The following is a 26,524-nucleotide window of genomic DNA, read 5'->3' on the forward strand; positions in this document are numbered from 1 at the left end:
CAAAGCAATTTTAGTGGTGGGGACGCTCCTGATTGGACAGAAGAACCTTACACCCAAATTCAGCGTCATGAGAGGCAAAAGTATCCAAGCATAATGTCTAATGAATGTGTTAAATGGAAGACTATGTGGCTGCCTTACATATCTGTTCTGCTGAAGCACCATGTTGTGCTGTCTATGAAGGACCTACCTTACAAGTAGAGTGAACAGAGACATTACCCGGAACAGGGAGATCCGCTTGAGAGTATGCTTCCGAAATCGTCATTCGAAGCCCTCTAGCCAGCGTCTATTTAGTAGCAAGCCATCCTCTCTTGTGAATTCCGCAGAAATGAAGAGAGAATCTGTCTTTCTGATGGCACTTGTGCGATCCACGTAGATCCTTAATGGTCGGACTACGTCCCTCGACGCATCTCCCGCAGAAAGTCCCGATACCTGAGAAGCCGGGACTACATTTTCTTCATTAAGTGGGAATTTAGACACCACCTTAAGAAGATACCCAGACCTAGTTCTGAGAACTGCTTTATCTGGATAAAAAAACAGAAAAGGAGAACAACATGACAGCGCTCCTAATTCTGACACTTTTCTAGCTGATGCCATAGTCAGCAGAAAGAGAACTTTAGCGGTCAACCATTTAAGATCCACTTTATTAAGTGGTTCAAATGGAGCAACTGGAAGGGCTTTGAGGACTAGACTTAAGTCCCAAGGCACTGTAGGAGGAACAAAAGGAGGTTGAATGCGCAGCAGTCCCTGGAAAAAGTACGCACATCCTGTAAATTTGCAATTTTCTTTTGGAACCCTACAGTCAATGCTGATACTTGTACTCTCAATGAAGCCACCTTCAAACCTTTATCCATTCCCGCCTGAAGGAAATCTAAGACCCTGGAAACGTGGAAAGATTTCGGGTCCATATTTCTTTCACTGCACCATGAATATAGACCTGCCATATTCAGTGATTAATGCGAGCTGAGCAGTGTTTGAATATACCTGTAGCGAGAATCCTCTTGACTTCAGGATAGAGGTTTCAAGAGCCATGCAGTCAACGATAGTCGATCCAGATGCCTGTGATAACAAGGACCCTGCATTAGTAGATCTGGACGTTGAGGGAGCAGATGCCTTCTGGGCCAAGCCGGAGCTATTAGAATCACGGCACCCTTTGATTCTTTTATCTTCCTCACTACCCTGGTAGCAGGATGATCGTAGGAAAGAGATACGCCAGATGGAACTCCCATTTCACTGACAAGGTGTCCACAAAGATCACTCCAGGATCCTTTGTTCTTGCCCCGTATGCGGGGGCACTTTGTTGTTCAGATGGGATGCCATGAGATCTATCTCTGCCAAACCCCACTTGTCTACCAGAGTCTGAAAGACTTCCGGGTGTAGAGACCATTCGCTTGCTTGAATGGCGTGTCGACTAAGAAAATCCGCTTCCCAGTTTAGGACTCCCGAAACGAATACTGCGGACAATGCTGGAAGATGGAGTTCTGTCCAGTTTAGTATGTGACTTACCTCCTTCATTGCTGTTTGACTGCGCGTTCCTCCCTGATGGTTGAGGTACGCCCCCGCAGTTAAATTGTCCGAGCGGATCTGTACTGGTCTTCCTTGAAGAGTGTCCTTTGTCTGAATCAGTGCCATGTATATGGCCCGAAGTTCTAACAGATTTAATGGCAGGCAACTTTCTTCTGTGGTCCATTGTCCCTGGAACCATAATCTTCCGGACACTGCTCCCCAGCCCTGAAGACTGGCATCTGTTGTAAGGATCTCCCAATCTGATATCCAAAAGATTCTCCCTTTGTCTAGATGGGATGTCTGTAACCACCAGGCTGATGACTTTCTTACCTTGTGTGAAAGTACCATAGTCTGTTTCTTTATTGTCTGATGTATTCCATTCCATCTAGCCAGAATCAGACGCTGCCGAGGTCTTGAGTGGAATTGTGCATACTCCACCATGTCAAATGTTGACACCATCAAATCCATCAGTCGCATAGCTGCGTGGATTGATATCGTTTGACTGTGTAACAACTCCTGAGTACTTGACTGTACCTTGGATATCTTGTTCCAAGGTAATCCATTTTCTGCAGACTTGAATTCAGTACAGCCCCACAGTGAGTCATCCGTTTTGACGGAACCAGGGATGACTTAGCCCAATTTATGAACCACCCATGCCTCTGCAGACAAGTCATTGTCTGTTGGAGATGGCATAGAAGCCTTTCCTGTGATTGTGCCAGGATAAAAAGGTGGTCGAGGTATGGCAATTTTCTTATCCTCTTCTTGCGGAGATAAGCTGCCATAATCATCATCATTTTGGTAAATACTCTGGAGGCTGTGGCTAACCCAAAGGGTAAGGTCTGGAACTGAACATGTTGCTGGAGGATGGTGAACCTTGAGATAACACTGATGGAACAGTGCTATAGGAAACTGTAGGTAAGCATCCTGACTATCCAGGGATACCATGTAATTCCCTGGCTCCATGCCAAAACAATGGAGTGCAACATCTCCATGTGACCCGTGGTACCCAAACTTATCTGTTTAGGAGATTGGGGTGAAAGGATCCTTCTGAACCCAAGCCCGGTTGGAGTAAAAACCCCTGTTGTGCAGGGGTTACTGGAATGACTATTCCTGACCAAAGCAATTTCTGAACTGCTTCTTGCAAACCCCTGTCCCTCGCCTCTACCCGAGACGGACTGGAACAGAAGAACCTTTGAGGAGGATGCTTGAAGAAAAACATAACCTAGAGATATCGCTTCTTGCACCCAGGCATCTGTTTGTAGACTGTTACCAGATCTGTGCAAACTGAAGAAGTTGGCCCCCTATCCTGGGGTCCCCCAGAAGGAGGCCCGCACCATCATGCTGATGGCTTATCCTCTGGTTTGGAAGCTGGCCCTCTGGTTGCCTTTGCTTCTTTTCCTTTACCAAACTTATTGTATTGGGGCTGTTTCGTTCCTTTATGACCGACAAGGCCGAAAACTGGACCCCTAGGTTTGGGGTTATATGTGGAAGGAAACGTGACCTTCTTGGAGTCTGATTTTGACTCCAGAATATCTGTTAACTTCTTACCAAACAGAAACGTCCAGCCAAAGGCAAAGTTTCCTGAACCTTCTTTGATTCTGAATCAGCTTTTCATGTATGTAAGCAATACTGCTCTGCGAGCAGCTATTGTTAATGCTGATGCCCTAGAACATTAGTGTCCATATGAGCTATATGGGATTCTTGCTCCCTTGCAGGCGCTAAAACCTGTCTTCCAGTACCTCAGCCCAGTGTACCTAAAGCACCTGGTATTCCAAGGTGGTCTCCCATCCAAGAACTAACCAGGCCCAACACTGCTTAGCTTCCAAGATCTAGTGAGATTGGGCCTATCCAGTGTGGTGTGGCTGTAGATTGCAAGGTGAAGTCATGGCTGGCCTTATGACTGCCCCAGACAGAGACAATATGGTTTTCAGAAAACCATCCCTCTTTTGTCGTTGATGGCAAAGGCCATATATATTTTCGCACTATCAAATAATATGCGTATCTACTTTAGGAGGCATTTCCCACTTTTAACAGTCCCCAGCTGGAAAAGGATATTTGGAATCCCATTAACTGGGAACCAATATTCTCTATTGGGTATAGCCCAAACTTTTTCCATGATTTTCATCAGCTGCTGGGGTCCCCCATGAGGAGGCCCTATTTTATGGGACGTTTAAACATAAGCAGTGATCGCGGTAAGCGAAAAAAATTGTGGGTCCCAGGGACCCATTACGTAAAAAAAATTGGGGTTCTATTCCACAATTTCTGGGTCCCATCACAAATTATGGGGGATGAGGGCAGGCAGCAGTTGGGACAGTGCTGGGGGCAGGAAGCATTTGGGGTAAAGAGGTTTAAAGGCAAGCAGCAGCTGGGGTAGAACTGGGGGTAGAGGCAGGGAGAAGTTGGGATAAAGGGAGGTAAGAGCAGGCAGTGCTGGGGGTAAGTGTAGAAAGCACTTGGGACAGTGCTGGGAGGGAGGGGGCTAGTGTCAAGCAGTGCTGTGTTTAGGTAGAGGGATAGAGTAAATAGCAGCCAGGGCAGTACTGGATGGCAAGGAGGGTTATAGGGGCAAACAGTACTGGGGGTAGGAATAGAGTAAGGGTGGATAGCAACTGAGGCAGTACTGGTGACAAGGAGGGGGCTATCTGCAGGCAGTGCTGGAGTTAGGTAGAGGGAAAGGGTAAATAGCAGCTGGGGCAGTACTGAATGGCAAGTAGGGTTATAGGGGCAAACAGTATTAGGGATAGGGAGAGGGTAGATAGTAATTGTGGCAGTACTGCTGACAAGGATGGGGCTATCTGCAGGCAGTGCTGGGTAACGCAGTGGGTATGGGTAGATAGCAGCTACTAGGTTTAGAAGTGGGCACCAGAAAAAGAGTGGGCTCTTGTGAGCGCGCCATAGGCGGGCAAACGCTTTTGGGAAAGTGGGTGTGGCCTCGCAACAAGGGGCGGTAGGTGGTCTGTGGGGTGATGTTGTGGGCAGTGGTACTTAGGTCTTAGGGACGTGGCCACTCGAAATGGGAGTGTGCCAGCATGATATGCCATCCGTTTCTTGTCACTCTGGGAGTATTTCACTCTATTCTATTCCAAATACACCTTACCTACATGGTGGTTTCACTGCAACGGGGAACCTCTGTAGAAATGGATCCTCCCTGGGCAGGCAATGTCTTCAGTCGGTATTCAGTATTCATGTAGGAGATCACCTGGACGGAAGCTGCCTGTTTGTGTAGGAATATAACCAATGCATCATCAAACAAAGATTCACCCAGACTCATACTCCCTGCGTCACTTCCTGCCCCCTGAATCTACTCCAACCTCTTGTGTCTCTCCAGCCTCCTGCCCCTTGTATCAAAGTAGCATCTGGGTCCTTTCCACAAAGTGAAAATAGACACAATGCTTGTGTCAATCCAGTCTCCTGTCATTCCATACCTCCCTCCCCTGTGTCCCTCTGCCTTCCCCCTCACTCTGTGTCTCTCTGCGTTCCCCCCTCTGTGCCTCTCTGCTTCCTCCTCCTGTGTGCCTCTCTGCGTTCCTCCCCCCTCTGTGCCTCTCTGCATCCCCCCCCCGTGCGTTGGTGCCATGCAGCTCAGAAGCCGTGCTCACTTTAGCCCGCAGCTTATGGGGCATGCTGACCAGGATGCAGGGTGTGAGGGGTGAAAGCCCGGGGATCCGATGTCCTAGGCAGGCGGCTGCGGACACTGTGTGCGGGGAGCAGCCCAGGGTCTGCACCTCCCCTAAGCACGCAGAGTGTGACAGTGGCCAGGCGGCAGCTATTGGCAGCGGGTACAGGACTCACAGGGTGGAGCGCAGTCGCTGATTCTCCCGCAGCAGCTCCCCGGCGCACAGCTCCAGCAGCAGCTCCTCCATGCACTGCCGATCCCTGCACCCCTCCGTGCCTCTTTGTATTCTCCTGTCGGCACACACACCACTTACCCGGCCCTTCAGCTCTGAGTCCAGCACGGCAGCCGCGGGAACAATCAGCCCCCACGCCACCGCCACGGGATTGGCTGCGGGCGGATCTCGTCCTTCAGACCCGCCTATTTTCGAAATGTGAGACCCAAGTCCGCAAAAGTGAGAAAAATACGCACCATAACGCGTTTTTGCGATCACTGATAAGTACCTTATTTTTAACACAGGCTCTGCTGAATCCTCTAAGGACAGAAAGGCCTTTACTGCTCTCATTAATTCAGCTATATTCACTGAGCTAATACCTTTTACCTGTTCTTTGTATGCCGAAGAAGAGTATATAGAGCTTTCATCGTCTGATGAATCATCCTGTGTAGCCTGTGCAGTTGATGATTTATTTACACTCGGTTTCTCAGCATGTTTTATTGGAGAAACTGTTGGCGATACCGTAGGTAGAGAGCTGCCTGTATGGGTTAATAATGAACCTTATTCCTAGTATCGAAGCTGTAGGAATTAACCTTTCAGCTATACTGGACAAGGTCTGTGCAAACATCGCTCAAAGGGGATTTATCTGTACTTCACGTAGATCAGGGATCTGCCTTGTATTATGCTGACAAGCAAACCATTTTACACATAAAACATGTACCAGATCAGAGAGGATAATACAGTTTTTGAAAGACAACATGATATGAGTGTTGGTGTTACTGTAAGTGTACTCTCGTCACCCATGCCGCTCTTAGATATGATAAATAATCAGCACTTTCACAGTGTACCACTCAATTTGTGACTGTAACCACTTTATCATTCTAAAGTGATATCAATCTGACCCTTACCCATGCACCAGCATTGAGGATCAGAAGACCAACTGAAAAACATATATTAAAGTCAGCAATCACACTAGCAGCCAGTCACATGTTATATATTAGTCAAATTAGCACATAATCAACTACAAACACATTTTAAAGTATGTAGGAGTACATATTACTGAATTCTGTTTTATACAGATCTTAACGTATTCAGACGCATTGCGAAGAAAACCACAGTAGTGTACCCAGACTCATATGCAATAGGCACTTAAACTTAACTAGTCATACTAACAAAAGTAGATAGAAATTTAGTGCTGTATAACACGTACTCGGTAGAGTGGGATACAGGGAGACTCACCTCACTTCCAAGATTGATCAATACATTAGCGAACGCTGAGTGGATCCCGACGCTACTAGTGTACACCGCCGCTCCGGGAACTTTAAGTGTACACAGACGCACTGTGCATACAGAAGCATCGGCCATACAGATGCCTGTATTGTGACCGGGTCTCCTCGCAGTAGCGCTTCGTGAACACAGACGCAGCGGCCTATGCTGCAACCGAGACCCCTCGTGGTAGCGTCTGAGACGGAAGTGAGGCAACAGTTAATGGCGTGAGACTCGCAGAAACAGCACTGTACACACGGGTAAGCGTTGTTGCGACCCGGCAGAGAGTTGTTGGAGCGACTCTTTCCAATATGCGTATAAGACGCTGTTAAGAAAGATCACCCAAAAACATAGTAAGACTATAAAAATAAAATAAGAAAGCTTAGGGCTGCAATAGAACAGCAGCCCCCTGACCATGGTCCGGCTCCTGCCGCACCAAACAAAAAACTGATTTGCCTGAGCCAGTGGGCGGGGATATATGGACAGGCCCGTTGCATCCTGGGAGGCCTGAGAGCTTGTGATCGTTTGGTGCCAATCCGCTGTCCCTCCATCATATCCCATAGTTATCCTGTGGATAACCTGTGGACCCTGCCGGAGAAAGCCCATATAATGGCAAGTGTGGTCCTACTGATCCGTTCACACTTTTGATCTCCGTCCATGTGAGTATGCCCGATCCAGCTTACGCACAGTCGCCGATCTCTTTCACATGCTAGTATACTGAAATCCAATAGATCTGTCCGCAAACCCACTAGTCTCCAACTCAGAATCAGGTCTAACATGTGGAACGCCAATGGAAAAAACCACCAACGGCAAAGGGCAACAGTGGGCAGAAGAGCCAGCATCATGATATACACATTAGTTCAATGTGACAAATGACTCTGTAGTATGATGCCAGCTGTCAGTGTCACCATAATTGGCCCGGTATAAGAACCCGCACAGCAGGATATCATAGCATTTCCCACTCCCATCTAGTGTAGGAATGGCACCGCACCCCACCGGCACAATTCCTGACAATGCAACACTTACCGACATGGAGCACACAGGCCAAAGTATGCATTGTGTTTCAAAGTGACACTCAGTTACATTATAGAAAAGATAAGGGTACAAACAGAATTTTCAAAAACACTTTGACACTACATCTAATACATAGAGACAGAAGAGATTGGCATGAAAAATTGTGATTTGCAAAAATATTTTAGACACAGTAACAGACCCCTCAAGGGACCCAGAAATCAGAGATGTATAAAGCTACAGCCAATTTCAGCACCGTAATAGAAAAGAAAAAGAAATCCTTCCTTGAAGTCAAGCAATTTTGGCAGGCACTTTACAAGAAACCCCTCACAAATCGGCAATTACAAACTACAGACAAATAAAATGGCTGATTTATTCCGATAATTTACAAGTCGCCCACAATTAAGCCCCTAGTAATGAACTCGTAAACACTCACTGGGTCATAGTCTCAAAGGAGGGTAGAGGGAAAGAAACATTCAGTTCACAAGTAAGAGAAAAAAAATCACTTTTTGTCACCAAATTAAAGAAAAACAAAACAAAGACTCACAATTGAAAGGTTTATTTTGTTAATACATTTTTTTCACTGACTTTTTGCAATAAAATACAAAGATGAGTGACAAGTAACTCACATAAAAAATAAAGCAAAGTAACAGGATAATAGGAGATAAGGGTGCACAACAATACAATAATCCATAAATACCCAGGATGTATATGGCAGCGGTAAATATGTGTAGATACAGAGGATCTGATTTACATGTGGTTGAAGTGTGTACTTGGAAGCAACAACGATGCACAGACATGGTATAAGGAGAGGCAGGGCACAGCACTGGATCAACTGTGACACCATTGGTCGGCTGAGTGACCCATGATCTCACGGGTGCTGCACATGCGTTTACCGAACATTGGTACTTTGCGACTACACTAGCGTCGGTACCTGAATCAGGCCCAGGATGTGAGAGGGTGAGTCAAATTGGATACGAGATGTTCGCAAATAAACATTTACCCAGATCCAAAGTACGGGGAAAAAGTAGCAATACTAAAGGAATACATGATAACATGAAGAGAAAGATACCCACACACATAAGGAAATACCATGAGGATGTGTCCGGGGGAAATAGGGTAAAAGAGAAACAGCATACTTTTAAAAGGTGGGGTTAAAAATCTATATGTCCATACACACAGTGAGATTCGGGCTATGCCCGATTCTCACTATGGGGGTCATTCCGAGTTGATCGCTCGCTGCCATTTTTTGCAGCGCAGCGACCAGGTTACTACTGCGCATGTGTATGCACTGCAATGCGCAAGCGCGTCGTACGGGTACAAAGTGGATCGTTGCTGAGCGATGGATTTAACGAAGAACCCAATCGCACAGCCAATCGCAAGAAGATTGACAGGAAGAGGGCGTTTGTGGGTGACAACTGACCGTTTTCAGGGAGTGTTTGGAAAAACGCAGGCGTGTCCAAGCGTGTGCAGGGCGGGTGTCTGACATCAATTCCGGGACCAAAAAGACTGGAGTGATCGCAAGGGCTGAGTAAGTCCAGAGCTACTCAGAAACTGCAAAAAAAAAATTTTCGTCTCGCTCGGCTGCACAGGCGTTTGCACACTTGCACAGCTAAAATACACTCCCCCGTGGGCAGCGACTATGCGTTTGCACGGCTGCAAAAAGTAGCTAGCGAGCGATCAACTCGGAATGAGGGCCTATGCGCCATGGACTGTGGTCGGTATCGCAAGCAAAGATGACTGTGCTTGCGATACCGATTTTGGCTAAGTGACAATTTTGACTATCTTTTACACGAGATAGTAAAAATTGACTTGCCTGCACAGTCTATTTTTGCTTGCGATGCCGATCCCGCGGGACTGCGCATCGGCATCGCAAGCTGTGTACACACGGTGCAATATGCACTAACATTCCTTACGATTTTGACTACATAGTCAAAACCGTAAGAAAAGTTAAGTGCATATCGCACCGTGTGTACACAGCTTATGACTGAATCATGTAAACCATAGCTAGCATATAAAAAAATAATAATAATAATTCATTAAAATAAATAAAAATAAATGAACCATATAATTTATAAGCATATATTAATTAATGGCCCTTTTTGAATGCCACACTGCAATCAATTTTAAAACTGTGTCTCAGGGACATAGTCCAGCACAATGATTTTAGTCAATTGCAGTCCTGCACATAAGCATATAGCTGGCTTAAGTTTTGTTGTGTATTAATCAAAATCGTTCTCACCACTTCAATAGTATTGCTGTTATCCACATAGTGATGGTCATTCCGAGTTGATCGCAGCCAGCAACTTTTTGCTGCTGCTGCGATCAACTAGCACACGCCTATGGGGGAGTGTATTTTAGCTTAGCAGGGCTGCGAACGCTTGTGCAGCCCTGCTAAGCTAAAAAAAATTAGTGCAGAACAAGACTAGCCCTGGACATACTTACCCTGTGCGACGATCTCAGCGATGCTGGGGCCGGCTTTGACGTCAGACATCCGCCCTCCGTTCTACTGGACACACCTGCGTTTTCTTCACCACTCCCCGAAAACAGCAGGTTTTGCCACCCAGGAACGCCTTCTTTCTGTCAATCTTCTTGCGGTCGCCGCTGCGACCGCTTTCTTCGTTGTCTGCGACGTAACCCGGCGACCCCTGTCGCCGGGCAATGATGCACGTGCGCAGTGCGGCCGCCGCGCATGCGCATTCCAGACCCGTTCGCAACGCAGCGACAAACCGCTGCGTGCAAACGGCTCGGAATGACCACCAGTATCAGAAGCAGTCTTCGTTAGTGGTCTTTTCCATACATTGGACTGAATCAGAGCGACTGCTTGACATAAAAAGAGCAAACACCCGATTAGATGTTAAACAGGTGCAGTGTGATTGCAAGGGATGTGCCCAGGCTCTCCTCTATCAATGCCACAAAACTGTTATCAGATCTCCACTCCAGCACTCTCTATTCAGAAGTGATCACAGTGGTAATTGCCTGTGTAGGATCTCCGTTACCAATATTATCTCCTGCAGTAGTTTGGTATATCAGGGGTGGGGAACCTACGGCCCGGAAAAGCATTTGGTTTGGCAGGGGCCCTGCCAAGAAAGCCATAGAGTGTGCAGCCATCTGCCTCGTATGGCATCATGGGAGATGTAGTTTTCTCACCCTATGCACTGTATACAGTGGACCCTACTCAGGTTGGATCGCTAATCTTGGTAAAAAGCAGCTGCTACAATCAAAAAGTTGGCGCCCAGAAATAGAGAAAAAAAGCCCACTGCAGAAATTGTGAATGCATCGCAATGCGCAATGTGATAACATAACCATACGCAAATACCGGAACAATGAAGATTTTTTTCACCTGAGCCAGGCTGGAAGTGGTCATCGCTGATGTCAGAGACCCACCCAAAAAACACCTTGCCACGCCAGCATTTTTAGAAACACTCTCACAAAACGCCATGTTTCCTCTCCTAAACATTGGCTTCCTGTCAATCAAACTGCGATAGCATTGAAGCACAATGCCATTGCAGAAATATTCACTAATCGCGGGTGTGCAATGCGAATGCTGCAAACATGCAGTCGTTCAATAATCAGCCGGATTGCGTTTTCTCAAATTTTGTGATCCAACCTGAATAGGGTCCCATGTACAGTATGAAAAAACTACATTTCCCATGATGCAGTGCACGACAGATGGCTCCAAGCGGTGATGTGAGGCAGCGTTGGAGAGAGATCTCAGCGGAGGTCTGCTCTGCTGGCTGCGGGCGGGTGGAAGAAATGGCTCTGCTGCAGAACGGAGTGGACCCAGGACCTGGACTAGTGGTGTGCAGGAGTTTGGATGGGACCTGTCCTGCAATGATGTTGAGTGCCCTGCTGGCGCTAGTATTTGAGGCATTATGTGTATCTGGCACTACTGAGGACATTATGTGTATCTGGCACTATTACTGTGAGCATTACGTGCATCTGGCACGATACTGGGAACATCATGTGTAACTGTCACCAGACTGGGGATTTATGTGTATCTGGCCCTAATTTGTGGCATTATGTGTATCTGGAACTAATGGGGACATTATGTGTAAGTGGTACGACTGTAGGCATTACTGGGGGCCGTTTGTGTAAGCAGCTATTACTGTGGGCATTATGTGTAAGGAGCACTAATGTGGGCATTATGTGTAAGGCCACGCCTACTTTACTAGGAGAGCACACACATTGGGGAGGGGGGGGGGGGCTTAAAAAATGGCCCACAAATGATGTTGAAAAAATCCAAATGGCACCTGGCAGAAAAAAGGTTCCCCACCCCTGTGATATATGGAGATATCGAGGATAGCAGGTGGTAATCAGAGTCACCAGCAGCAGATTGCCTTGAAGGGTGTCTGCAGTAATCACTGCACGTGGTGGACCAACAAGGTACTAATGTCAATAAAATGTCGTTGACCTATTTGCCTTTCATTGAGCGATTACTGTTGTTTACATAGTGTAGTTCTGTGGGGTTGGAAATGGAGAAAAGAAAAGTATGTGGTCGGGTTGTAAGGGCTGTTAGAGGGGAGGCCGCAATGAGGAAACAAAATGTCTAGTTTAATAACTGTTTTGAGCTTGAAAATGAGAGCAGAGATCCATCTGGATTAAAATCTTTGGATGTAGACCTAAATCCTTTGTCTCACCAGGTCAAATATATAGTATGTGCAATGAGGGAGAGAAAGAGGGGTTCCCCCACAAGAAACTGAAGGGGGTATTAAGGAGACTCCTATGAAAGTTTTTGGTAATTGAAATCCAGGAGAGGAAGGTATCATAAAATATCATATGGTCAAACAAATGAGGGAATGTCAGAGTGTAATAAGACACTAGGTGAATATGGTTCTGACAGAGCACAGTCTAGGTCCCAGTCAGTGTGGTGTTTTTTTTTTCAAGTAGTCAGTTAGATCGGGGATTCCCAAGCCTCCTGATTTGAGAGTTGCCAGTAGCCTTAAAAATGCAATTTTGGCCTTTTTGTTTTGCCACAGAAACTTTGACTTGAGAAGGGACAAGCGTAAAATGTCAAGCTTAGATATATTGATGGGGAGCATTTGCATGAAATAGAAGATCTTTGGAAATATTTTCCTTGTAAGAACTACAGCCTGTTAAACTGCAGAGTTAACTTTACTTAGAATAAGAAATACAGACTTGTCAAAGTCAATTTTATAGCCAGAAAATGCCCCAAAGGCAGTGTTGAACTTGAGAATATCCGGTAGAGAGGAGGAGGGATTAAAGACAAATGGCGGCATGTCACCTGCAAAGAGGGCTATTTAAAGAGCAACCTTGCCAATGACAGTCTTTGAAAACAGTCAGAGAATCTGAGTGCTATGACTAAGGGCTCAAAGGCAACCAAACAGAGGAGGGTGGAAAGAGGGCACCCCTGTCTGGTACACCTCTGTACAGTGAAAGGTAGGAAAAGGTGACCATTACAAATGACACGTCCAAGGTTGAAAATAAAGTGTTTTAAAATTATCTATAAAAGAATGCGATGAAGAGCATTGAAAAGATGTTGCCAGAAGATAAGATCAAATGCATTTTTGGCATATAAAGAAAGAATCATGCAAGGAGCAGGATTCCCAGAATATTTGAGTGCTGAACAGGTAAGGAAAGGTTTCTACCTGGCTAAAAATAAAAAACTAAGAAATAACATGTACATAAGTAGTCACAGCCTTTGCTCAATACTTGGTTGATGCACCTTTGACAGCAATTATAGCCTCAAGTTTTTTTGAACACGATGCCACAAGCCTGGCACTTCTATCTTTGGGAAGTTTCGCCCATTCCTCTTTGCAGCACCTCTCAAGCTCCATCAGGTTGGATGGGAAGCATCAGTGCACAGCCATTTTCAGATCTCTCCAGAGATGTTCAACCTTTATCATAGCCGAGTTAAAATATAACACAATAGTTTAGTAGAAATGATGTGGTTATAGACAGCGACCAAAAGTATCTTGAATCCTTTTCTGGAGGTATTTCTAAAAATTATCACGTCTGGCCCTGCATATCGCGTCTGGCTCTGCAGCACAGCTGATGCCCGATACGCACATATGGCTGTGTGTGCAGGAGGGCAACTGATTGCCTGTACACTGGCTACAGGGACTGATGTCAAAGCTAGGTGGGCACTGCGATGTCAGGATAACATATCGAGCGGGTGAACGGTAAGTGTATATACAGTACTTACCTAAATTGGCTGCTCGGTCGGCAGAGCTGGCGGATATCTTAGGTAAGTGTGTACCCAGCTATAGGAACATGAAAACCTGAAGCAGGTGGTACCACTGCATATAGTGCATCTGGAAAGTATTCACAGCGCTTCACTTTTTCCACATTTTCTTATGTTACAGCCTTATTCTAAAATGGAATAAATTAATTTTTTCCCTCAAAATTCTACACAAATAAACCCATAATGACAACGTGAAAAAAGTATTTTTTCAGATTTTTGCAAATTTATTAAAAATAAAAAACTAAGAAATAACATGTACATAATTATTCACAGCCTTTGCTCAATACTTTGTTGATGCACCTTAGGGTGTGTACACACGGTGAGATATTTTCTTTCAATTTTGACTATATAGTCAAAATCGTAAGAAAAGTTAGTGCAGATCGCAAGGTGAAAGTCACCTTGCGATCCCGATTCGATCCTGATACGCAGTCCCGCCAGGTCGGCAACGCAAGAAAAGATAGACTGTGCAGGCAAGTCAATCCTTGCTAGATCGGTGTACTATCTAGTTCATCTCACATGTCAATGACATCTCACATAAGACAAAATCGTAAGCACACATAGTCCATATCTCAAGAAAATTAGTCAAAATCAGTGGTGCTGGGCTCCGGGAGTTAAAGGGAAATCGCAAGTGAAAATCGTGCATAGCAAGGATCTCACCGTGTATACACACCCTTAGACAGCAATTCCAGCCTCAAGTCTTTTTGAACATGATGCCACAAGCTTGGCACACCTATCTTTGGGAAGTTTCGCCCATTCCTCTTTGCAGCACCTTCTCAAGCTCCATCAGGTTGGATGGGAAGCGTCAGTGCAGCGCCATTTTCTGATCTCTCTAGAGATGTTCAATCGGATTCAAGTCTGGGCTCTGGCTAGGCCACTCAAGGACATTCACAGAGTTGTCCTGAAGCCACTCCTTTGATATCTTGGCTATGTGCTTAGGGTCGTTGTCCTGCTGAAAGATGAACCGCCGCCCCAGTCTGAGGTCAAGAGCGCTCTGGAGCAGGTTTTCATCCAGGATGTCTCTGTACATTGCTGCATTCATCTTTCCATCTATTCTGACTAGTCTCCCAGTTCCCGCCGCTGAAAAACATCCCCATGCTGCCACCACCATGCTTCACTGTAGGGATGATGAGCGGTGCCTGGTTTCCTCCAAACATGACGCCTGGTATTCACACCAAAGAGTTCAATCTTTGTCTCATCAGCTCAGAGAATTTTGTTTCTCATGGTCTGAGAGTACTTCAGGTGCATTTTGGCTAACTCCAGATGGGCTGCCATGTGCTTTTTACTGAGGAGTGGCTTCCGTCTGGTCACTCTACCATACAAGCCTGATTGGTGGATTGCTGCAGAGATGGTTGTCCTTCTGGAAGGTTCTCCTCACTCCACAAAGGAATGCTGTAGCTCTGACAGAGTGACCATCGGGTTCTTGGTTACCTCCCTGACTAGGGCCCTTCATCCCCGATCGCTCAGTTTAGATGGCCGGTCAGCTTTTGGAAGAGTCCTGGTGGTTCTAAACTTCTTCCATTTATGGATGATGGAGGCCACTGTGCTCATTGGGACCTTCAAAGCAGCAGATATTTTTCTGTACCCTTCCCCAGATTTGTGCCTCGAGAAAATCCTGTCTCGGAGGTCTACAGACAATTAATTTGACTTCATGCTTGGTTTGTGCTCAGACATGCACTGTCAAGTCTGGGACATTATATAGACAGGTGTGTGCCTTCCAAAATCATGTCCAATCAACTGAATTTACCACAGGTGGACTCCAATTAAGCTGTAGGAACATCTCAAGGATGATCAGTGGAAACAGGATGCAATTGAGCTCAATTTTGAGCTTTATGGTAAATGCTGTGAATACTTATGTACATGTGATTTCTTAGTTTTTAATACATTTGCAAAATTTCCGGTTGTATTGTATAGGGAAACAGCTGGGTGTGGGTGCAGAGTAATGATAATAGATATCTGTGGACAGGGCCAAGGCTTCTTCCTTTAGGAAAGCACCTGCATCCACTGAAGGGTTTAAGTCCTTATGAAAAGAACCATCACAGAGGCTGAATATACAGTAATAAAGAGAATTTGCGCTTCTCCTTCTCAAGTTAGTCACAAATATTAGAAAAAGCCTTCCATGCCCTGGTGAGTTCGACCAAGTTGTCTTGGATTATAAAAAGTTTCTGTCCTAATCATGCGTCCTCCGTCGGGAATTTCCCAGCGGAAATGTTGGAGGCTCGTGTGGTTACCTTTCCCAAGCCAGGGAAGAACCCCGCTATGATGCCTAATTATCGCCCCATAGCTTTATTAAATACTGATTTAAAAATCTTTGCAAAACTAGTGGCCAACAGGCTTAACCCCCTACTTTCCTCGCTTGTTCATGGTGATCAGGTGGGGTTTGTTCCTGGCAGACAATCCCCCGATAATACAAGGTGGGCAATAAACGTGCTAGACGCCTTCTCTAGGTTAGATTCCCCATTACTGTTGCTTTCCCTGGACGCGGAGAAGGTTTTCGATCGCCTTCACTGGGGGTATTTAAAGGAGGTTCTATGTAAGTTTGGTTTTACCGGCAGGGTTCTTTCCTCCATTTTGGCTTTATATTCTCACCCCTCGGCAAGGGTGTGTGTGTGAACGGTCTCCTCTCCTCCTCTTTTAAGATCACGAATGGCACACGCCAAGGGTGCCCCCTGTCCTCGCTAGTATTTGCTCTGGCAATAGAGCCCTTGACGGAGAAAATAAGATCTTCACCCCTGATTGCAGGAGTGGAGTTTCTGGGACAATCTCATAAGATATGTTTATTTGCGGACGATGTCCTCCTGACACTGACCACTCCTGCGACCTCCCTGCGAGCTTTACACACACTCTTGACTGAATATTCAGCTGTTTCCTATTATAAACTTAATAATACCAAGACGGAGGCACTTCCCATTAACTTTCCACCCCCCCCTCTTATCCGCGCTGATAGCCTCCCACCCGTATTCCTGACAGGATAGAAGCCTTAAATATTTGGGGATTCATATCACCCGGATGTTGGACGACTTGATCTCCGCTAACTACCCCCCCCCCCCCCTGTTGCGTAAAATGACAACTCTGGTCTCTGACTGGATGATGCATCATGTCTCATGGTTAGGGCGAATAGCTGCACTGAAGATGACAGTCCTCCCCAGGCTCATGTATTTGTTTCGAGCCATCCCTCTCCTCCTACCCAACTATCTTTTATCTAAATTTAATGCACTGTTCAATTCTTATGTGTGGAAAGGCAAGATACCGAGGTTAGCCAGGAAGACAATGATCCGCCCCAAATGTGAAGGGGGCTTAGCATATCCAGATTTACATTCCTACCAACTAGCATGCCGACTTGCACAAATAGGAGCTTGGTATGCACAACCTCCGTACAAATCGTGGGTCCAACTAGAACGAGGGCTCGTCGCCCCGCTCCCCCTGACTGATGTTTTGCTACTCCCAAAGTCGGAGGGCAATCAACTAGCCACTAGATCTCTCTCTGCCCAAACTACCCGCAAGGCCTGGCTGGAAGTGGTACTTAGAGGAAGCGCTATTACCCTTCCCACCCCTGCTCTCTCACTGGCGGGCATAGCCTCCTTGATCCCTGACTTGAGATTCGATTCCTGGATATTAAGGGGTATTCTGTCTCTGCAGGATATAATGGTGAACAATACTCTCCTTACCTTTGCCCAGATACAGGAAAGATTCATGCTGCCACACGGGGAATTTTATAAATACTTACAACTCAGACATTGGCTCCACGGGGCCTCTGTATCTCCCCACATCCTATCCTCCTTACCCAAACTTGTTCAGAAGTTTCTAGATGCCGGGGAGGGCAGGGGAGGTATCACTAAATGGTATACCTACATTATCAAACTCCAACAGCCGCAAAAAGCCCCCTTTCAAGTGAAATGGGAAGCGGACCTTAGGTGCTCCGTCTAGGAGGAGGAATGGGAGATGATTTTCCGATCCTGTTATACTGTGTATAAATGTATATCACACATAGAGTTATCCTATAAACTCCTCCACCGTTTATATTTTATCCCATCCCGCTTACATGTGATGCAACCCTCCACACCCAATATGTGCTGGCGTAACTGTGGTAAGGTCGGTACCCTACTGCATATCTTCTGGGACTGCCCGGTGCTTAACCCGCTGTGCGACTCTGTCTTCCACCTTATAGTATTGGTACTGGGCCTATGTATAACTCCCCACCCACGACTGGCTCTCCTTCACCTATACTATGGCGACTTATCGCCGGGCGATCGTTACGTCCTAGGCCATATTGTCATCTCCACCAAACTTCTAATTGCTCGCCAATGGCGCTCCACAGGGGTCCCCCATATAACGGCGATAGAGAGGACCGTAGTCGCATTGTGAATTTGAGACAGCGGGAGTGGCCTATACCTCTTCTTCACCCTGCCCATTGCTCCGCTGGTATTCGTGGTCTACTTATTGGCACAAACGCACACCAGATCCCACTCCCCCTCATGACACTTAGGTCAGTAGTATACCACTTTACTAAGTATTTTCAGTTGGAAGGATTTAGCCTCACGTTGTTTTCATGTATGATATTTTCCTCAATATTTTCTATGCAACTATGTTTTTTTGCCGAACTGTCTGTGTACCCCCCACCCTTCCCCTTCCCCTTTTTTCTTTTCTGTACCCCTCACCCGCAAAATAATAAAAATTAATATTGGAAAAAAAATAAGAATTTACTTACCGATAATTCTATTTCTCGGAGTCCGTAGTGGATGCTGGGGTTCCTGAAAGGACCATGGGGAATAGCGGCTCCGCAGGAGACAGGGCACAAAAAGTAAAGCTTTAGGATCAGGTGGTGTGCACTGGCTCCTCCCCCTATGACCCTCCTCCAAGCCTCAGTTAGGATACTGTGCCCGGACGAGCGTACACAATAAGGAAGGATTTTGAATCCCGGGTAAGACTCATACCAGCCACACCAATCACACTGTACAACCTGTGATCTGAACCCAGTTAACAGTATGATAACAGCGGAGCCTCTGAAAAGATGGCTCACAACAATAATAACCCGATTTTTGTAACTATGTACAAGTAATGCAGATAATCCGCACTTGGGATGGGCGCCCAGCATCCACTACGGACTCCGAGAAATAGAATTATCGGTAAGTAAATTCTTATTTTCTCTATCGTCCTAGTGGATGCTGGGGTTCCTGAAAGGACCATGGGGATTATACCAAAGCTCCCAAACGGGCGGGAGAGTGCGGATGACTCTGCAGCACCGAATGAGAGAACTCCAGGTCCTCCTTAGCCAGGGTATCAAATTTGTAGGATTTTACAAACGTGTTTGCCCCTGACTAAATAGCCGCTCGGCAAAGTTGTAAAGCCGAGACCCCTCGGGCAGCCGCCCAAGATGAGCCCACCTTCCTTGTGGAATGGGCATTTACATATTTTGGCTGTGGCAGGCCTGCCACAGAATGTGCAAGCTGAATTGTATTACACATCCAACTAGCAATAGTCTGCTTAGAAGCAAGAGCACCCAGTTTGTTGGGTGCATACAGGATAACAGCAAGTCAGTTTTCCTGACTCCAGCCGTCCTGGAACCTATACTTTCAGGGCCCTGACAACATCCAGCAACTTGGAGTCCTCCAAGTCCCTAGTAGGCGCAAGGCACCACAATAAGCTGGTTCAGGTGAAACACTGACACCACCTTAGGGAGAGAACTGGGGACGAGTCCGCAGCTCTGCCCTGTCCGAATGGACAAACAGATATGGGCTTTTTTGAGAAAAAACCCACCAATTTGACACTCGCCTGGCCCAGGCCAGGGCCAAGAGCATGGTCACTTTTCATGTGAGATGCTTCAAATCCACAGATTTGACTGGTTTTAAACCAATGTGATTTGAGGAATCCCAGAACTACGTTGAGATCCCACAGTGCCACTGGAGGCACAAAAGGGGGTTGTATATGCAATACTCCCTTGACAAACTTCTGGACTTCAGGAACTGAAGCCAATTCTTTCTGGAAGAAAATCGACAGGGCCGAAATTTGAACCTTAATGGGCCCCAATTTGAGGCCCATAGACACTCCTGTTTGCAGGAAATGCAGGAATCGACCGAGTTGAAATTTCTTCGTGGGGCCTTTCTGGCCTCACACCACGCAACATATTTTCGCCACATGTGGTGATAATGTTGTGCGGTCACCTCCTTCCTGGCTTTGACCAGGGTAGGAATGACCTCTTCCGGAATGCCTTTTTCCCTTAGGATCCGGCGTTCCACCGCCATGCCGTCAAACGCAGCTGCGGTAAGTCTTGGAACAGACATGGTACTTGCTGAAGCAAGTCCCTTCTTAGCGGCAGAGGCCATAAGTCCTCTGTGAGCATCTCTTGAAGTTCCGGGTACCAAGTCCTTCTTGGCCAATCCGGAGCCATGAGTATAGTTCTTACTCCTCTACGTCTTATAATTCTCAGTACCTTAGGTATGAGAAGCAGAGGAGGGAACACATACACCGACTGGTACACCCACGGTGTTACCAGAACGTCCACAGCTATTGCCTGAGGGTCTCTTGACCTGGCGCAATACCTGTCCCGTTTTTTGTTCAGACGGGACGCCATCATGTCCACCTTTGGTATTTCCCAACGGTTCACCATCATGTGGAAAAACTTCCCGATGAAGTTTCCACTCTCCCGGGTGGAGGTCGTGCCTGCTGAGGAAGTCTGCTTCCCAGTTTCCACTCCCGGAATGAAACACTGCTGACAGTGCTATCACATGATTTTCCGCCCAGCGAAAAGTCCTTGCAGTTTTTGCCATTGCCCTCCTGCTTCTTGTGCCGCCCTGTCTGTTTACGTGGGCGACTGCCGTGATGTTTTTCCCACTGGATCAATACCGGCTGACCTTGAAGCAGAGGTCTTGCTAAGCTTAGAGCATTATAAATTTACCCTTAGCTCCAGTATATTTATGTGGAGAAAAGTCTCCAGACTTGATCACACTCCCTGGAAATTTTTTCCTTGTGTGACTGCTCCCCAGCCTCTCGGGCTGGCCTCCGTGGTCACCAGCATCCAATCCTGAATGCCGAATCTGCGGCCCTCTAGAAGATGAGCACTCTGTAACCACCACAGGAGAGACACCCTTGTCCTTGGATATAGGGTTATCCGCTGATGCATCTGAAGATGCGATCCGGACCATTTGTCCAGCAGATCCCACTGAAAAGTTCTTGCGTGAAATCTGCCGAATGGAATTGCTTCGTAGGAAGCCACCATTTTTACCAGGACCCTTGTGCAATGATGCACTGACACTTTTCCTGGTTTTAGGAGGTTCTTGACTAGCTCGGATAACTCCCTGGCTTTCTCATCCGGGAGAAACACCTTTTTCTGGACTGTGTCCAGAATCATCCCTAGGCACAGCAGACGTGTCGTCAGGATCAGCTGCGATTTTGGAATATTTAGAATCCATCCGTGCTGTTGTAGCAGTATCCGAGATAGTGCTACTCCGACCTCCAACTGTTCCCTGGACTTTGCCCTTATCAGGTGATCGTCCAAGTAAGGGGTAATTAAGACGCCTTTTCTTCGAAGAAGAATCATCATTTCGGCCATTACCTTGGTAAAGACCCGGGGTGCCGTGGACAATCCAAACGGCAGCGTCTGAAACTGACAGTGACAGTTCTATACCACGAACCTGAGGTACCCTTAGTGAGAAGGGCAAATTTGGGACATGGAGGTAAGCATCCCTGATGTCCCGGGACACTATATAGTCCCCTTCTTCCTGGTTCGTTATCACTGCTCTGAGTGACTCCATCTTGATTTGAACCTTTGTAAGTGTTCAAATTTTTTTAGATTTAGAATAGGTCTCACCTAGCCTTCTGGCTTCAGTACCACAATATAGTGTGGAATAATACCCCTTTCCTTGTTGTAGGAGGGGTAATTTGATAATCACCTGCTGGGAATACAGCTTGTGAATTTTTTCCCATACTGCCTCCTTGTCGGAGGGATACCTTGGTAAAGCAGACTTCAGGAGCCTGCGAGGGGGAAACGTTTCGACATTCCAATCTGTACCCCTGGGATACTACTTGTAGGATCCAGGGGTCCTGTACGGTCCCAGCGTCATGCTGAGAGCTTGGCAGAAGCGGTGGAAGGCTTCTGTTCCTGGGAATGGGCTGCCTGCTGCAGTCTTCTTCCCTTTCCTCTATCCCTGGGCAAATATGACTCTTATAGGGACGAAAGGACTGAGGCTGAAAAGACGGTGTCTTTTTCTGCAGAGATGTGACTTAGGGTAAAAACGGTGGATTTTCCAGCAGTTGCCGTGGCCACCAGGTCCGATGGACCGACCCCAAATAACTCCTCTTCCTTTATACGGCAATACACCTTTGTGCCGTTTGGAATCTGCATCACCTGACCACTGTCGTGTCCATAAACATCTTCTGGCAGATATGGACATCGCACTTACTCTTGATGCAAGAGTGCAAATATCCCTCTGTGCATCTCGCATATATAGAAATGCATCCTTTAAATGCTCTATAGTCAATAAAATACTGTCCCTGTCAAGGGTATCAATATTTTTAGTCAGGGAATCCGACCAAGCCACCCCAGCTCTGCACATCCAGGCTGAGGCGATCGCTGGTCGCAGTATAACACCAGTATGTGTGTATATACTTTTATATGATATTTTCCAGCCTCCTGTCAGCTGGCTCCTTGAGGACGGCCCTATCTATAGACGGTACCGCCACTTGTTTTGATAAGCGTGTGAGCGCCTTATCCACCCTAAGGGGTGTTTCCCAACGCGCCCTAACTTCTGGCGGGAAAGGGTATACCGCCAATAATTTTCTATCGGGGGGAACCCACGCATCATCACACACTTCATTTAATTTATCTGATTCAGGAAAAACTACAGGTAGTTTTTTCACATCCCACATAATACCCTCTTTTGTGGTACTTGTAGTATCAGAAATATGTAACACCTCCTTCATTGCCCTTAACGTGTGGCCCTAATAAGGAATACGTTTGTTTATTCACCGTCGACACTGGATTCAGTGTCCGTGTCTGTGTCGACCGACTAAGGTAAACGGGCGTTTTAAAACCCCTGACGGTGTTTTTGAGACGTCTGGACCGGTACTAATTGTTTGTCGGCCGTCTCATGTCGTCAACCGACCTTGCAGCGTGTTGACATTATCACATAATTCCCTAAATAAGCCATCCATTCCGGTGTCGACTCCCTAGAGAGTGACATCACCATTACAGGCAATTGCTCCGCCTCCTCACCAACATCGTCCTCATACATGTCGACACACACGTACCGACACACAGCACACACACAGGGAATGCTCTGATAGAGGACAGGACCCACTAGCCCTTTGGAGAGACAGAGGGAGAGTTTGCCAGCACACACCAAAAAACGCTATAATTATATAGGGACAACCTTATATAAGTGTTTTCCCTTATAGCATCTTTTTATATATTTCTAACGCCAAATTAGTGCCCCCCCTCTCTGTTTTAACCCTGTTTCTGTAGTGCAGTGCAGGGGAGAGCCTGGGAGCCTTCCCTCCAGCCTTTCCTCCAGCCTTTCTGTGAGGGAAAATGGCGCTGTGTGCTGAGGAGATAGGCCCCGCCCCTTTTTCGGCGGGCTCGTCTCCCGCTCTTCAACGGATTCTGGCAGGGGTTAAATATCTCCATATAGCCCCCGGAGGCTATATGTGAGGTATTTTTTGCCAAAAAATAGGTTTACATTGCCTCCCAGGGCGCCCCCCTCCCAGCGCCCTGCACCCTCAGTGACTGCCGTGTGAAGTGTGCTGAGAGCAATGGCGCACAGCTGCAGTGCTGTGCGCTACCTTAAGAAGACTGAGGAGTCTTCTGCCGCCGATTCTGGACCTTCTTCTCTTTTCAGCATCTGCAAGGGGGCCGGCGGCGAGGCTCCGGTGACCATCCAGGCTGTACCTGTGATCGTCCCTCTGGAGCTAATGTCCAGTAGCCAAAGAAGCCAATCCATCCTGCACGCAGGTGAGTTCACTTCTTCTCCCCTAAGTCCCTCGTTGCAGTGATCCTGTTGCCAGCAGGACTCACTGTAAAATAAAAAACCTAAGCTAAACTTTTCTAAGCAGCTCTTTAGGAGAGCCACCTAGATTGCACCCTTCTCGGCCGGGCACAAAAATCTAACTGAGGCTTGGAGGAGGGTCATAGGGGGAGGAGCCAGTGCACACCACCTGATCCTAAAGCTTTACTTTTTGTGCCCTGTCTCCTGCGGAGCCGCTATTCCCCATGGTCCTTTCAGGAACCCCAGCATCCACTAGGACGATAGAGAAAAAAAGTTTCTGTCCTTCCAAACTGACATTGGGTGTTTTGCAAGAATCTGACCAAAAGGCAGTCTTGTGGAGGTAATTGAGGCATCTAAAGAGGGTCTCTCTGGGCCGGGAGGAAGAAGAGGTAGGGAAAGGGCCAACTCAGTGGACTCTTTTAATAACCAGGTTGCAGAATTCTTCCTCAATAACCAGTAATGATGGTAAAGTGTTGTGTACAAAGTGTGCTAGTGTAGATCCCTTAACCGTTTCCGGCAACCCCACCAGCCTGATATTGTTCTGGTGAGACCATTTTCGAAATCATTTACTTTGTTACAGAGCTGGAAGTTTGTTTGAGGTCTGCCATATAATGGTTAGCGGTTTTAAGATGGAGTTTTGTGTCTGAGACCTGTTGTGTGATGTGCTGTATCTGTGACATAATATCAGCGATTGCCTGTGAAAGCAGCAGACCAATGGTGGATATGATGTCCCCATAAGTGGCAGGGGATTCAGATGCCCATCCTACCTGCTGAGAAGCAGAAGAAGCCATCTCAGCTGTTTTCTTTGAGACAGACCGCGTCTGTGTCCGGCGCCATATTGGCCTCAGCATGGCGTTTCTCCAGGAGGGGGGAGGACTTTTCCAGTATAGATAGTGGAGGACTCTGTTCATCCAACTGGGGTGAGAGGATGTATAGCTGGTACCCCTGATGGAGGCTGCATAGGAGCCTTGAGAACATTATATGACCAGAGACATTGCAGAGCTCTAGGAGAGGATTCCTCACAACATGTAATTGGAACCGGAAGTCCACATTAATCATAAGGTATCTTCATGCTAAGCTGTAATAGTCTATGAGGGTGCTCAAGAGCAGACACAATTTTCTTACCACGCCAGGGCGACACATTATTTTTGAAATACGTGAGCAGAATTTCCCTCTGGTGAGCGAAAATTTCAGCAATGATTAATCGTAGTCTTAAGTTTTTTTAAGTGGAACATGGTTATGTGTAATGGTGGGCGTATCTGTGATGTTTCAGGGTAATGTTTTATTAAAAAAACTCCCCCCAAATAGCCAACATGCAGCGGTACATATATGCAAAGAAATATCCTCAGTGACAGACCTGTATTATACAGATACACCTTTAATGCTAGACACATTACCTACAGGCATATCATGCAGAAAAGGCAACCCTATCACAATCCACATATTGCAGAGAAATACTGCAGGTGCCAGCTATACATTTTACAGATACACATACCAAGCAGTAATGGAGGGGAGCTGATTGGAACAAAGGGTGTAGCTACTCAACAGATGGCACTGCTATCCCATTATCTCTGTCCCACCACCCCTGCACTCCATCCTACATAACAATGGCAGGGGCAGCGGACAGATAACTCTCAATTCAATCCCTATTATGATGGGACTGTTCTGCCAAAATCGAGACGGTTGGGAGAGATGCAGCCATATGCTGGACAGACACCCCAAATAACTCAGTACATATCTTGCAGAGAAATAACCCTATCACCAGTCACCTGTTCAGCCACCTCCCAACTGGTACCATTACATTTCAATGTTGCACATGTACCTCCCAACTGCTAGACAAATACTGCACAAGTTACCAACCCATACAACTTCTAAAGACCCTCAACTTAGGGGGACATTTACTAAGCAGTGATAAGAGCGGAGAAGTGGGCCAGTGAGAAGTTGCTCCATCAACCAATCAGCAGCTCTGTATAATTTTATAGTATGCAAAATAAGATTTTACTCACCGGTAAATCTATTTCTCGTAGTCCGTAGTGGATGCTGGGAACTCCGAAAGGACCATGGGGAATAGCGGCTCCGCAGGAGACTGGTCACAACTAAAGAAAGCTTTTAGGTCACCTGTTGTGCACTGGCTCCTCCCACTATGACCCTCCTCCAAGCCTCAGTTAGGACACTGTGCCCGGACGAGCTGACATAATAAGGAAGGATTTTGAATCCCGGGTAAGACTCCTACCAGCCACACCAATCACACCGTATAACTCGTGATACTATACCCAGTTTAACAGTATGAAAACAACTGAGCCTCTCAACAGATGGCTCAACAATAACCCTTTAGTTAACAATAACTATGTACAAGTATTGCAGACAATCCGCACTTGGGATGGGCGCCCAGCATCCACTACGGACTACGAGAAATAGATTTACCGGTGAGTAAAATCTTATTTTCTCTGACGTCCTAGTGGATGCTGGGAACTCCGAAAGGACCATGGGGATTATACCAAAGCTCCCAAACGGGCGGGAGAGTGCGGATGACTCTGCAGCACCGAATGAGAGAACTCAAGGTCCTCCTCAGCCAGGGTATCAAATTTGTAGAATTTTGCAAACGTGTTTGCCCCTGACCAAGTAGCAGCTCGGCAAAGTTGTAAAGCCGAGACCCCTCGGGCAGCCGCCCAAGATGAGCCCACCTTCCTTGTGGAATGGGCTTTTACTGATTTAGGATGCGGCAGTCCAGCAGC

General features: G+C 46.8%; 1 protein-coding gene and 1 pseudogene across 2 annotated transcripts in view; both read right to left on the bottom strand.

The window, feature by feature from the left end:
- The window catches only part of SRBD1 (S1 RNA binding domain 1), a 433,993-nt gene that overhangs the window by 75,957 nt on the left and 331,512 nt on the right, over positions 1-26,524 (bottom strand). The gene's annotated exons all lie outside the window — the stretch shown is intronic.
- On the bottom strand, positions 3,255-3,373 carry LOC134913178 (5S ribosomal RNA; annotated as a pseudogene).

This window comes from Pseudophryne corroboree, chromosome 4, assembly GCF_028390025.1.
Source record: "Pseudophryne corroboree isolate aPseCor3 chromosome 4, aPseCor3.hap2, whole genome shotgun sequence".
Taxonomy (NCBI): domain Eukaryota; kingdom Metazoa; phylum Chordata; class Amphibia; order Anura; family Myobatrachidae; genus Pseudophryne; species Pseudophryne corroboree.